Genomic DNA, 15,326 nt, shown 5'->3' with positions numbered 1-15,326 from the left:
TCCTGGCCCCAAATTATAAGACAGGTACCTCTATCGTGAAATATTTAAGGCTTCCAATTAGTTTGTCAGGTTATTATCACAATTCCCAGCCTATCTCAGCACATCTACTTATCCATTTCACCAGGCATTTTTCTACTATTTGTGCCTGAATATCTGTCTCTCCTATTAGAGTATAAGAGGTACAAAGACAGGCCCCCAAACCGAACTTCAGTATGCACTGCTCCTCAGAGAAGCACGCTGGTAACGTGGAATGAACAGCATGATGTCCCCAATCTTGATGGGTTAGCTCTGACTTGGACCCAACATTAAATACATCTCATTCTGTTTTTGAGGTTTCAAGAGACAGAAGGTCACTCAAACCAGCTCCAAACAAAGGAGGAGACTTGTGCGTTTACAGAGAGATTTCTCGAGAATCTGAGCAAGGCTGAACAGCTGAGCCTCTGAAAGGCCGGAACTAGGGCTGCTCCCAGGACCAGCATTTTCTCTCTCTTTCTCCAGCTCCTCTTGCCTGGTTGCTGCATTCTCTCCTCTTTCTGAGGGTAAGGTGTCTCATCTTGCACACGGCCAGCAGTGGTCACCGCAGCCACTTCCCTATAAAAGCTTTTACTTCCAGCACAAGTCCCAACAGCAACTTCTCGTTCTGTCTCTCAGTTCAGTAATCAGAGAATGAGTCTAATTTACCCAGCTCATCTTTTCAAGCCAGGATACATAATCCTAGGTCACTGACTAGTTTATAGATGGGGCACCTCTGGATTAGAAGTCCACCTCTAATCCAATTGGCTGCAGAGGGAGAGGGCACAAGTCTCCTGTTCCACCACCCGCCCTCTTTCTTTCTGAAAGGAGATACGTGGATGGACAGACACCATGAACTCTGTCTAATACACAGACGTTCAACTTCAGGTCTCCCTCTTCATGAGAAGCTGTGCCTTCCCATCTCTTCTCCAAAAAGATGAAGATAGATCAGACCCTTGACCTCAGCATGACTTCTAATTGAATTTCAGCCATTCTCAGTGAGGATGTATGGAGGAAATGGGGTCACTTCATAAAATAAATATTACAGTCATAGAACCTACATAGTAAGGTTACAAATTAAAGAGATTTAGGGAGTAAACGACTGATATATTACATCAGTTTTCAGCCTTGTTCTGACAAAAGAAATGTCAGGTTATATCTATACAGAGCCACTCAACTGAGCATTTGGAAGGCAATCTGGAGTTTTTAGGTTGATTCAGGCCGAGACTTGAGAAATTCAATGTCCCATAGGTTGAATTCAGTCAGGAAAATGCCTGAATATACTTGATGCAATCCTAGGATTTAGGGGTATTTTAGGAAATAAATGTGATGAACAATGTATTTATCTGTTAATATCTGGGGACTTGTATAAAGACTCTGAATTGGCCCCCCCAACAGTTCAACCATTAATACTTTATCAATACAACAGTGGAGGGAAGGGGACTTAAAATTGCATTATTATAACCCAAAATGCACATGTCTCACATCCTTTTCAATATTCACTTTGCAATTCCATTACTGATTGTCTCTGACAGCGGGTGTAGTACAACTTTATGGGCAGTCTTTTCATTTTATGAAGCTCTCCATCTGAAATATTAGAGAGTTGGGATTAGTGATTTCATAGACACAAGTTCTATCGTTCATAAATCTTTTATCTTAAAATTGAAAGCATTATCTTTAAATGTCTTCTACAAATCTTTCATGGGAGTAGAAGGTCATTTATGAACTATATGCGAGGTGACTGGAAGAAGTATACTTTATGAAGTTTTTGGACCATTAGCTCTAGATTTTGATTTTTCTTCTTTTAAAAAAAAAATGATACCTTTGAATGTTTTGAGAGTGTGATGGGAAAATCAGCTTTAACGAATTTTCTCTTTGTGGTCAATGAGGCAGGTCACCAAGGTGATTGAAGTCTCCCTGCAGACTTTTAAATATTTGAAGCTGAAAATACTTAAGAGTGTACCAAATGAGCAGTGCTTTAATTTTTATTTATATTCTATTTTTGGTGTGGTTGTGATTATAACCTCACCAAGACGGGTGATCAGTAATGAATGTGTCCTGTTGGCAGATCCCTCCAGGGCTCTGATTCAATCTTTTGAGTTATGGGATGAGGACAAAATGAACTATTTTTCAAGCTTGTAAATATGTGACAAATGACAGAGCAAGAACTATTGATTCCAATCACAGTGATACAATGTTTCATAGTCAAGACTGACTCTGGCTTTACAAATTACTTGCAAGTTGAACAGTAAACCCATGCACAACACGCTTCAACCTGGATCAATCTTTGAGAATATTTGTGTCAGTATTCGCCTCCAATTTGAATAAATTCCCAAGTGAAATCGACTTTTCTTCTATTTTTTACATTAAAAGGGTGCTGTTGGGTTTCTCCCCAATCTTAAAAAAGGAAGAGAGAAGCAGAACCCTTATAAAATCCCCAAAGACTATATGCACATTTATCTGCTTTTATCTTTATTAGCTAAATAGTTATAATCCAAATATAATTGAGAAATGCCTCTCAAGAATACGAATCTTAAAACAGTTAAAAGCTCATACGTGTTGCCTAGTTTAGCACTCACATCTTATTCAAACATATCTTGGTAGCAAAATATATATATATATATATATGGAGAGCAGTACGCTATGAACTGCTATATATATATATATGGAGTTGATTCTATAGGTTAGAATTTGAGACACTGCAGTAGCCATTGGGTTCCTGATTGGGGCAATTGGATCTGCTTATTTTTGAAAAAGCCCGTAACACACAGGTATTTGTATGTGAAGACAAAAACTCTAAAAATCCTCCTCACTTGGCTCATGACCACTCCTGTGTGTGAAGAAACTTTTCCCAGAGGACCACTACGTGAACCGGGTAGTGTACACTTTTGGGTGGCCAGACGTCAATTTTGCAGCAGTTGTGAGAAGCAGCATCTGTACCGCCCCCACCCTCACCCATTGTGGAGCGCCATTTTAAACTTGCCCTCAGGTTGTCACGGTGTATTTTATGCAGGACTGACCTTAGCAGAGACTCTGCATGCTGATGTATTATTGACCTTCTTCCCCACTGCTTACTCAAACAGGCCATCTGGGTACCAGGATGGCACAGGGAATATGTCCAACTTTCCAGACCAAGATAAAAATACATAAAAAACAGGGTGAGGTGGGGAGGGAAGGCTCTTAGCTTGTACTGTGGATTTGTTTATTCAGACATAATTGGCGTGGATCTGGCCAAGGCACAGTTTCCTTCTTTGTCTAACTCGCTGGCCTCCTAGCCCCTCCCCCCATTGTTCATCTCCATCAAAGTGTGATGAGCCACTGAGCAAGAAAGGAGGGCAGAGACTCGCAAGGCCACCACCAGCCCCTTATTATAGAGTCAAGCTTCTGTGGAGGCTGAAATTAGCCCGGATGTGTGGATGGCCACCGAGCCACCGCAGACCTCATCTCGGCCCAGTCCACCAGGGGGAGGCTCACTTCTTCCTCTTGCCCTACTCTGTCCCAAGTGGATGCTGGGAATCTGGAGCATGGTGAGCCAGGTTACCATGGCCAAGGGTTTGTCTGGCTGGCAGCCCTCAGCTCTCACCCAGTTGAATCACAAAGAACCCAGCCCTGCCAGGACGGGCCAGGCACATGTACAGCTTCCCCCGTGAATTTTCGCCAGGCTGGAATCCATTTTTAGCAGCTTCACTTGGTTGATCAATGGCTTCCTTTCAAGGGTAATATTGACTAAGGAAACTACCTCAGAATGTCGGATTTGGTTCATAGGGTGCTGCTCTCCAGGACCCAGAAATAAGCGTGAGTTCTTCACAGCACAGAACACCACCAACGGCCAGGGAGGTTCTGCTTAACCTCTCTTCTTGATCATCAAAAATCTCCGTGTTCTCTCCTTTTCTGGTGGTTAGTGCTATTTGTTTACAATTTAGTTGAGGAGGATAAAGGTATTTTTTAAATATATACATTTTAATATTAAAAATAGGTTTTTTGGACAAAATATTCCGCTCAGTTTGTTTTGTATAGCATGGAAATGCAGTAGGTGTTAGCCAAGAATGAGCCTCCTCCTCCCTGAAGCCCTCTCTGCTCCCTGCTCCCATCCACTCCTTCTCCTCTCCTCTGTTCTTCCACTTTGTGGAGATTGTTGTAATATCCTCCGTCACAGAATTTGTTCATCTACGTCTACCTTTTTGAGAGGATGAGGTGCTAAAGCCATGCCTTAATCATCTGTGCCAAGCCAGCCCCGTGCCTGGCACATGGGACGAATTCAATAAATATTTGCCAAATGAATGGCTAGTCATCGCTAGTCTCTATTTAGAGTTTAGCAATGTGCCAGGCACTATGTTAATCATCACAATCCGAGGAGGTAGGTATTACCCTCATCTCCATTGTACAGATTAGAAATCTGAGTTCTGAGAGAGATTAAGTAGCAGCTAACAAGGTGTGAATCAGGATTTGCCCTCAGTCAGCTACAGAGCCTGAGTTCTAGCTACACCACGTCACAATAGTGGATGAATGCTCATTCCTCCTTTTGTATACAAATGAGAAATTTATGGTTCCATTTGTGGGTTGAGTAAGGATGGTTCTTTCCCATCACTGGGTATATTCGGTTGTGACAGTTATTCAGAGTGTTCAGGGAGACTGAACACAAACTGTAAAATCCAGTCAGGCTCTGTTTGTTCTATTTGTTCAGGCTTTTTTACAGTGCCAGAATCCAAGAGGCATAAGCATGAATTTAGGATGTGCATTAATTTTGTCTTCAGCAAAGTGGACTAATCTGTGGTATTCAGACCCACAGAGGCAATGGATGTTGTTGTTGTAGCATCTAGCCTCTGCAGTAGACAAAACTCTTCCCAGCAGTTCCTCTTGCTGGCCATGTGACTTTGAACAAATAATGCAACCTCTCTGACCCTCAGTTTCCTCATCTGTAAAATGGGACATATAAAACGTGCCTTTCTCGGAGGGTTGCTGCAAGGAATAAATGAGACAAGACATATGAAACACTTAGCACAGTAACTGGCACATGTTTTGGAGCTTAATCAAAGGTGGGTATCTACATGACATAAAAACATCTGAATATCTTTGAATACCTATTTAAAGTAAATAAAAATTAGCAAGGGTAATATGGGCAAGAGAATGCACAAAAAAATAAAAGAGAAAAACAATCTGTCCAATACCAGTGAATCATACCCTTAAAAATGGTAAATTTTGTTGTAAATATTTTGCCACAATAAAAAATATCTGTCCATTATCTTCTATATAGGTCATAATGCAAAAACAAAAAATATAACAAAACAAACAAAAATAAAACTGCTACTACTGTGGAAATTTCTAAACTGTGTAGAACAATATGTATTATTTTTAGTAATGTTAAATTTTAATACTGTTAAAATTTTTAATTAGAATATTTTTCTGTCAAGTAATAATATTTACTCAAATGTTTATCGATATTGCTAGGACTCTTTCATATCTTCTTTGCATTCTCAAGAACTACATAGGCTCTCAAAAAGATTTTTACAATTATTTTTATTGTTATATTTTTTAGCAAGTTAATGTTTTCACGGCACATTTTTGATCACATTTTCTTTGTGACCCATCCAGGTTGATACTCATCACAGTCGGGAAGAAAAGATGGATTTGGGGTGGTGCCTTGTTGAAGGTCTGTTGATGTCTGTCTAGGAAAGCCCTGCTTCTTGGACTAGGGAAGGCAAGGGCAGAGCTGCAGACTGAGATCCTGGCATAGGCCAGGGGCTGGCTGTCTCCAACCTATGGCTGTGGGGTCCCCATTGCACGTGTCCTGCCTGCTTCCCCTTTAACACACTGACTTGTCTCACAAAGAATGGATTTGCCATCCTGACATCTCTGAGACCTGCCCTTAAGCCCGATATCAGGCCATGTGGGGGATGTTAGAAGCTCCAAGAGAACTTTCAACACCTGAGAAGTTAAGGGCAAGGAGTAGGGGATGGAAAGTTGTGGTAAGAGGGGTGAAGGGTGGCTTCTCAGCATACTGGAAGCTCTGCCTGTGTCCAAGAGGAGCATTTCCAGCCTGAGACCAGAAAGGGTAGAATCAGGGTGCCCTCATGACAAGCACTCAGCAATGCCTTCTTTGGCAGGGTGACCTATGAGAACTAAGGTTCCTCATCTTTCCTTCTGCCTCCTCTTTCCTTTGCTCTGCCAGCATCAAGTTGACCTGAGTAACAGCGACTGTCTCCCCTGCTTCCCAATGTGCACTGTCTTCGGGAGGCTTGTGATCAGTATAGGGTGGAAGGAAGGGTGATATTGCTGCCCGTGATTGGTCAGCCTTGAGGAAATTTGATTCATGGCCATTGAGTGCCTCATCAGCTAAACAGAGAGTGTATGTGGCAGGTGTGGGTAGACGCTGGTCATCACCATCTAGATACGTAGTATCTCCAAACCTGACTGGTGAGCAAAACTTCCTGGGAAGCTTCTTAAACATCCAGAGCCAATAAATCAGATTCTCCAGGGATATAGCCCAAGAATCGGTGATTTAAAAAATAACAAAAAACAAGAAGTTCTGATGATGAGCCAGTTTAAGCACAACTGGAATGGGTCCATTCTGTAGAATCCATTCAGGAGAATCATCAGAATAGGAGTAAATATGCTCAAAGTGGTGACAGGATGCCTGATGGCACTTCCTAAACATGTTCACTCATTCAACAGCATCATGGAATATACTTTTATTAAACACCTACCATGTGTTAGCAATGGCAGTGGTGAAAATAAACACAGCTCTTACTCAAGGTACTTATTACAGACCACATGTGACGCTACATATTCTAGGACTCTTGAATTCGATCTTCTTTTGTGTGAGCACACCCATCCAGGTTAGAAAAAGACAGTCAAACCAATTGCTTGGCAAAATGTAGATTGAACAGCTCTTGTATCAATTATATGACAAATCTTAAGTAATGTCTTTGCTAAGTAATATGGGAAATTCAAAGAGGAAATAAAAATACTATATTCTCTAAATGTGATTTAATAATAATAACCACAATTTATTAAACACCTGCTCTATGCTAGGCATGGTTGGACACCTTGATATTTAACCTTCTGAATAACGTGGGGCCTGCCTGTCTTCACAGCTCTTTGCGGCGCTGCTCTCCCTCTAGTCACGACCGCCTGGGCTTTAGTCTTACACATCCCTGCTGACTCCAGACCCACCACATCTTGGCCAAGGTACCTAATTTTTCTGAATCAGTTTTCTCACCTGTAAAAATGGGGATTTTATAACTGACTTTCCAGGGTTGTTGCAAAATGAAAGGAAATAATGTTTCTAAGGTATAAAATAGCACTTGATGCATAGTAGGTGTTCAGTCAGTGCTGGTTCTCTTCTCTCCCTAACTCCTCTCGGTGGTCAGCTGGTACCCACCCTGTGAGCCTCAGTCATCCCAAATGGGAATTAAAACTGAAATTCTCTGAGTTGCCCAAAGGCTATATGAATCCACCCAGGCCGCACATTTATGTCGAGGAGACATGCTGCAGGTGTGGGGTTCCCGCAGCAGGCAGCGTGTGAAACACACCCAGTGTGGCCACGAGTGTTAGGGGTTGGGGAGTGTGAGGAAGAACAAAGACCCTATGGACTCGGTAGCGTGAAAATTTCCGAGTAGTAGTGAGGCTTGAAGGACAGAGGGGTTGCAGACACGTAAAGAGAGAAAGTATACTCCAGGTAAGGGAAGCGTGTGATTCAAGGTAGACATGGAGGAGAAAAAGCCCAGATGTCCTCAGGGGGTCAGTGAGATGCCAGGGTGCGGGGGTGTAGGAATTGTGAAGAGTTTTAAGGAAACCTAACAGTTCAGGTGGGCCAGATGATCGGTGATCTAGAATGCTGGTGCGAGGACCTGGGTGATGGGGGCCACGGTTTCCTGAGCAGTCAAATAACAGGGTAGAAGCTATGTGCTGGGGAATATTTATCTAGAAGTCATACACCAGATGGAATTGGGTGGGGGAAGTGGAGGCCAACTTCAGGTCGTGGATGTATCCATATTTAAAAGATCCTGAGCCAGGCTCCTTTAACCCTAACTTTATGATTTACTTCCAAGCCACCATTTTGGGGTCTGCATCCATCTATTCCCCACCCTTCATCCAAATTGAACATGGCAAAGGCCTTTGTCCTTCAGACTCAAAGTTTCAGGATCATCTTCTACTCTTTTCTATCCCATGATATCCACATCTGTCCAATTGCCATTCACATTGACAACCTCACTCATTCATTTAATTTTAATAATGTGCCTGGCATCATACTACGAACATCTGTCATCTCCCTCCACGCTGCCAAACCCCTCATCTAGACCCAGGTCATTTCTCATCTGGTTGACTTCTGCCTCTTCTCTTTGGGCCTCTATTTATCAAATATCACTAGCATTCCAGCTAATGTACAAAGCACACAGAATTAGAGTATTAGTGCCGGACGGGGCCTTAAAAGTCACCCAGTCCAACTCTCTCAGTTTATTAAAGAGGAAATTGAGGCTCTGGGAGATAAAGCCACACAGGAAGCAGATGAGCTTTAAACCCAGGTCTTCTGATCCTTGTGGGTATTCTCACGTTGTGCAATATTGTCTCCCTGTGTGATTATGGTGTATGACAATTCCACTAGCCAACAAAGCACAAAACCAGGACCAGCAGAGCTAGAAATAAAGAGTCTAAACTTGCTACTTAATAAATACGTAAAAATAAAATCCTTTATCATATTTATACATGCCTGGGAAGATATTCACTGGCTTCCTTCCATTAGAGCCTAGGGCCACAATCCTAAGAATCTCTCGGACAGATTAAAGTGGGCCGGGGTTGGGGTGGGGAACGGGCACACAGGACGGGTCTACTACCCATGGGCCAAACCCGCCAGGGGCCTGATTTTGTAAATAAAGTCTTCTGGGAACTCAGCCACACCCATTCATTTACGTATTATCTACGGCTGCTCTTGAGCTACAATGGTTGTGACAGAGACTGTATGACCTGTAAAACCTAAAATATTTACTGGCTGGTCTGTTACAGGAAAAGTTTGCTGATCCCTAGATTAGAGCATTTCAGTTTTATGCAAAGCTAAAATGAATTCCACCTCCTAGGTGAGGGTTTTCTGGGAAAGCCATCCAGGGTGGTGGCTGGCTGGCCTAGAGGAGGGGCCACTGCTGGTTGTGGTTCTTACCTCCACCTCTTTGGGTCCTGAGTGTTGAGCTTGTTTGATGCCAGTTCAGCCCAAGTCTTTTCTACTTCTGCAGGCAGAGGCCCATGGATTTAATTCTACCCACCAGCACCCCATCACTACCTGGTGATCTCCCAACAGGCCTCCCTGCCTCTAGTCTAAAGCCTCCAAGCTGCATTCCTCACAGCTGGCAGAGCTCTTCATGATGAGCTACGTCTCCAGGACACATGCTCAGCCAGGCCGCCCTTCCCGTGTGAAATGCTCCAGTGGCCCCAGTACCTTGGGTAAGGCTGCTCTACCTTGGCTGCACATCAGAATCTTGGGATACTTTTTAAAAGCACAGATGTCCAGGTCTCCTCTGAAAAGTACATATTCTTTTTGCTTGTCACCTCCTTAGAGAGGGTTTCCCTGCCTGTCCTATCCAGAGGAGAATGCCCCCAGTGTTCTCTGCCCTATTCAATCGTATTACCCTATTTATTTTCTTAATAGTGTTTATCAAGATCTGACAGATTAGAATTTGCTTACTTCTTTGTTGTCTGTCTTTTCAGCCAATAATATGAGCTTTCTGAGAGTGTGGACTCTGACCCGAGTGACAAGAACAGTGTCTGACCCTCACTAGTGGCTTCAAACCTATCTGTTGAATATATTTGGGTGGTCTTCCCTGATCTGGCCCCAGCATCCTCTCTGGTATACCTGTCCTGTCCAGCTTTATCCCTCCTGCCCTCATACCCAGGTTCCTGTGTACCATCCACTTAAAGTGGTCCGAGTGCACAATGCCACCTGGGTACTGCCATGCGCCACACCTTGTACCTATTGCCTCCTCTACCTGGAATGTCCTCCCTCCACATTGGCCTGGTGAGCTCATGATTGCTCTTTCACAAGCCGCTTCAAAGTCATCTCCTCTTCCCGACCCAGGTAAGCAGAGGTCATCACCTCACCTTTGAGCTCTATTACAGAGCATCTCATTATTGGTTATTTAATACATGAAGACCTCCTGTCACTGACCGGGAGGTTCTCCAAGGGCATTCATTCGTATTTCCAGAGCCTAATATGTACTTGACAACACTGGACTATAAATAAATGTTTTTTGAATAAATTAATAAATGAGTGGAAAAAGAAGGAAAGGAAGCAAGGGAGGAAGGGGAGGGGGAGAAAGAGAAAGAAGAAGGAAGGGGAAAAGGGAAGAAGAGAAAGAAAGGGAAGATCAAAAATCAACTTCTCGACGGAGTCTGCTGCCCTGTGCTCACAGTTCAGCACTGCTTTGCTAAAGCAGCCAGCTCTGCATTGTACAGCTAAGAGGGTAGCCCCAGACACGTGATCTGTTCAGTGATTTCTTTTGAAGACTCTACTGTTTGCTTCTACAAAGTCTTCTCGAAGATACTGCCAAGAGGAAGAAGGGATGGGCCTTTCTACCAGATTGGGGGTAATGTTTTAAAAACCCTTTCCTTGGGCTCCTCCTGATCACTGACTTGGTAGCACGGTGAAGGAGAGCAGCAGAGAAAACCACGAGTGGGGGCCATACTGCCTCAAAGTTAACTGGCTTCAAATGATTTTGCAAATCTTCTGCTCTTCTCCAAGGAATATTCCAGATTGCCATCTGTGACATTGAACATTTTAAATTAAAGGTTTTATAATGCTTTAAAATATACCTAGGAGGGAGGCTACTACAGGAATATTTTCCTTGGATGGGGAAGCCACGGAAATTGTTTTTCTCCATAATGAAACATTGCCTTCTCCAGTAAAAAGGAGTTTTCACTTGGGTCAGGGATGCACATGAGAGAGAGACTGCTGTTGAGGGGCCTGTGTGGAGCCTGAAAGGCATTTTTCATATGGCTATTTCTGATGATATACCTTTAAAAATATAGCTCTTATGGATGCATTTCATTAGTTAAAAGGGTGACATTTCTCCGTATTAATGAAATAGAGTTAAGTTTCAATCAGATGAACCGGACATAAATTTCCAATTCTAACTGATAGAGTTTTTACACTTTCATTGATGATAAAAAATGGCTTCCTGATTAAATGAGAAATTGTAGCTGCTTCTTAGAAGAACAGTTGAGAGGAAAGGAACATAAAATAAAGATGTATTGCAGAGGATAGCAAAGCTGTGCAAGTTTCACATTTTTCTTAAATGCACATGACAGGGCTTCATTGGAAAGCCTTCTGGGAAATAATTTACAATGGGTGAAACTAAGGCTCCAATAAGTTAATTGAACTTGCCCTGAGTTGCTCTGCAAATTTGTTGCAGAGAGGGGATTTGAACCCAGAGCCACTGAGTTAACGGTGCTGTTTCTCCTCTCGGGAATGTCCATGTTATACAGAGACATCAGGGACATTATTGCAAAACTTAACACCAGAAAACCTGGCTGCTACAGTTGAATTCCACCGCTGATTCTACTGGGCCACATCCCACAGCCGCTGTGGTCGATTGGGTTGTGTTGCTCACTGGCCGGTAGTCCTTCTCCTTTCAGAATGCGCAATAAGGCTTACAGCCATTTGTTTTTACAGTTTATTGTTTTAATGCTATTTTTTTCTTTTTAATTTTAAGGGAAAAAACTTGCTATATCAAGGACAGTTAACTTTTTCTCATTTAGGTCCCATTAAATTAAGGATTTGTAGTAATTCCACCCAAACTGAAGCTGAATTTTGTGCTGTTTTGAAGCAAAGATGAACTAAGCAAATTAATAGCATAAATAAAGGACATATTTAACTTACCTAAATATGATCACGTATTTTTAAGGATGTTGGCAGGGGATGGTGTGCAGTGAATATGCTAAATGATGATGACAACTGCCATATACCGAGTATCTGCTGCCAGACCCAGAATCAAGAGATAACATGATGTATTATTGACTCTGGTCTCTACAACAAGCCTATGAGATGGTCCTATTTTACAGATAAGAAAACTAAGGAAGAGATTATTTGAGTTGTCCAAAGTATCAAAGGAGGAAAGAGCCAGGATTTAAAGCCAGGTCTGGCTGGCCTCAAAGCCTATGTTCTCATCTTCATGCTGTATTGCAATAATTCCTGATCTTCTGGGGGTCCTGGGCCTTATAAGAATCTGATGAAAAGTGAGAAACAGAACACGCTCAAATGTTGCATGTGCTTTCAAAGGGGATTTTCGACTCCAGAATGCCCGTCCTACTGTCTGTTTATAAATCTTTTCTTTTCTCTTCATAAAAAGTGGGTCATCCACTTGAAGTCATTCTGTTATCAGTATGTTTTTTTAGATAACTATATTAGAAAGCAACAGAATATCTTTATTTATGAATAGATTAATTCTGACTTTTCATTAATTCCTCTTTAGTTGATATTAGTGAAATCTTGTTGAATAAAGATGGAGTTGAGTATATCCTTAACACTAATTGATAATTTATCCCACTATTTTATTTTGAGCGATATCTTGATTATTCCATGAATTGGTCCGGTGCAAAGCTAGCAATTGGCCTGGCACTCAAGTGGTGGAGTCCAGACAAGAGATTGCAAACTGAAGGCTGAAGGCAGTGCTGTGCAGGGCTATGCTGGAGCCTGAGGCAAAAGGAAAAGTCAATAGTATCGATCCTGACTTAATTTAAGATTTTGATATTTTCTTCATCATGAATATTTTTACTTTGATTTTGATTTTTAAAATACTGTGTTAAGATATTATTTGATTACTGAATTTTGGGGCACTCCCTTAAGTTTTGCACCTGAGATGAGTAACTCACTTGCCTCATCCTACTCCCAGGTCTGGATGAAGGATTGGGTGTGGCTAGCAGAGTGTTTTTTAAAATGGGACATTTCCCATGAGAATCATTATTTCTAGCATCCGTTGTAAATATTGGAATATCTGGCAACATTGGACTTGTATTGCCACATGGCAAAAAGTGGCTTCCTCTGAGTGGCACTACCTCTAGTGGGTCTTGTTATCTGAAGCCCCCATACTTCCTGGCTAGTTCGGTCATTGCCTGGCACCTGTAGGATTTGAGTTGAGCATTCTGGGTCTAGAGCAAATGTACAAATGTTATTCTCGAACCTTCAGGAAACTTGTCCTGCCATAGCCCGTAATGTTCCTTCAGGATTACCAGTGTGCCACTCTTGACATTAAATCACAAGATAGGATCACTGCCAGCAAGATCCTGAAAAAACTCCATGACCAGCATCGAAGCATCATAGCTCACAGTGCTGAGTGTGCATTTCACATGCCTTCCATGAAGAGCAAACTTCTTTCTCTATATCAGGGACTGAAGCTAACAAGTGCTTTTTATCATCACTAAGAGTTTTTGAGCACTTACAATGTGCCTAAGTCTGTGCTGAATGCTTTACATATATGATCTTATTTAACCATCACAAGACTCGCATGACATGTGTTAATATCTCCGTTTTACAGATGTGGAACCTGAGTTGCTAAAAGGTTGAGAAAATTGCCCAAGGACACATAGGTAGTAAATGGAAGAACCTAAACTCAAACCTACATAGATGACACCAAAATCCTTCACTCTTTACCACTATGCATCCTGCCTCTCTGTGGCCTGCCGTTATCTTTAATAATAGATACCCGCTTGCTAAGTTTGCTAATTGCTTTTTGCTCTCAATGGCACTAACATTTCACAAGCACATGCAATTTGATCCAAGTGCACACAACAGCTGCCTATTATATTAAATTAACTTTAAGACCCTATCTTCCTTGTTTTTGTGTCTTTTTTATACTAGATTAATTTTTCAAAGGTTAATCACATGACACTTACTTTAATTAGGCCTCTCTAGTCACGACAAATGACAGCGTTTGACTCCTTGTTGCCTTCCTTTGTATTGTGTGACCAATGAGATTATTAATAAATGCCTTTTTATTATGTAGTCATGCTGTAGGTGCCCACAGGGCACGGGCTGGCCTCATGTATTTTATTCTGGGTACAGTGTCAGCAGGGTCTTGCCGATTTGCTAATGAGCTAAATCCGGTTAGTGCCACATGCCCTGGACTGCCAGGGATCTTTTAAATACATCATTGCTCTCAGCGACTCAGCTGGGTTCAGTTTGAGAGAGATTAACTTCTCATTCCAATTAGCAGAGAGTCATACTGTTGGAGAGAGAGCTGCTTATGTAGCCCCAAACCCAGGACTCCCTGACTGATGAACCAGTGACTAATCAACAACAAACCCAGACTTAGGAAAGGATGGCCTCAAGAAAGGATTTCATGATTATTATTATTTGTTTTGTGTGTGCCTTAGAGGCCACCATCTCCTTAATAGGGTGGCAGTTAGGAAAAGGAGAGGCTGTGTTGTTTCCCATGTGCAAAATATATTGACTTCTATCTAGAATGGTGGAAGGTTAAAAAGTAAGGGAGTGGGGCATTTAAAATAAACTTAAAATCAGATATTTATAATCCTTGACCAGATTCTTCCTCCAGAAAACACTGGGCATAAATGCTATCTTAAATTGTGTTTTATTTTTTCAGATAATAATAATACTAGTTAACCACTATTGAGCACTGACAGGGTCGGGCACTTATAATTGTTTTATGTGTATTAATTAATTTAATCTTTGCAACCGTAGACAGAGATACAGTTATCTTCCTATGCTCCAAACAATGTTTGTGAGATGACATCTCTGTTTATTTGTGTTTTTGTCTCTTCTTACACCTTGTTCTTCTTGAATTGAATTAACATTTTAAGCTAAGCATATCGCTATTCCATGTTTTCGTTCAGAGGGTATTTTAAAGTGGGATGCTTTTGAGGACGAAAGCCAAGCACCTACAAAGGCACCTACAAAGATACTACGGATGTGCAGAAAAAAAGGAAAGTTCCATCAACACAGGGAAGCAAGAAAAAAAAATGTGCTTTTTCTCAAGTATAGTTTCTGAAGAGAAAGAGATGCGCAAAATAAAATATTCAGCCCAGAAATCAAGAAAAAAGTAGAAATGCACATCTTCCTTTCATTTAAGTTAAAAATGATTGAGAAAAATAAAATCTAAAATATGCTTGATAGCAAAGAAAAAATATCCTGTTTAGATTAAAATGGTCTTACCATTGCTCTTTAGTAAGACAAGAACACTGGCCCATCTGGAGAAAGCTCCAGAGGTATTTCTGAATAGAAACCAATCTGCACACCCCAACCACATGCCCATCTAAAAATCAATGAGATTTTTAAAAAAAAACTTGTTTTATAAGAGAATGTATTCTCTGCA

The sequence above is a fragment of the Diceros bicornis genome, chromosome 5 (assembly GCF_020826845.1).
Source record: "Diceros bicornis minor isolate mBicDic1 chromosome 5, mDicBic1.mat.cur, whole genome shotgun sequence".
NCBI classification, from domain to species: Eukaryota; Metazoa; Chordata; class Mammalia; order Perissodactyla; family Rhinocerotidae; genus Diceros; species Diceros bicornis.
Note: the sequence above shows the minus strand (reverse complement) of the source record.